Genomic DNA, 405 nt, shown 5'->3' with positions numbered 1-405 from the left:
ATAATAATAATATAATAATATAATATAATGCATTACATTTTTGTCTGTGTGTTTTGTCTGTGTCTGTGTGAATTACTTTAAATTGTGGGTAAGGGTAGATAGCCTCCATTGTTCTGTGACCTGTCAATCATCAAACCGGGGGTCATATTTCATTATGTGTTCATTTTTATCTTAAGTTGTACCCATGGATGTATAAAGAATAGTTCTACTGCAAAGTTATTCTCCGTGGGGACTTCCGGCAACAATCTTGATTCTGATTGGCCAGAAGACTCGAAAAAACATCAGCAAAGATGTTTTATTGAGTAGATGATCACTACATGACAGAAGTTTTCAAAGCCGTTTATGGTCTCCGGTACTTCCAGTCCAACGCCTACTGCATGCACAGCGTCAGAAAATCGGGCCTTC

The sequence above is a fragment of the Notothenia coriiceps genome, unplaced genomic scaffold (assembly GCF_000735185.1).
Source record: "Notothenia coriiceps isolate Sejong01 unplaced genomic scaffold, NC01 NC01_scaffold00037244, whole genome shotgun sequence".
Lineage (NCBI taxonomy): Eukaryota > Metazoa > Chordata > Actinopteri > Perciformes > Nototheniidae > Notothenia > Notothenia coriiceps.
The sequence above is the reverse complement of the archived record's forward strand: the minus strand, read 5'-3'. Positions refer to the sequence as shown.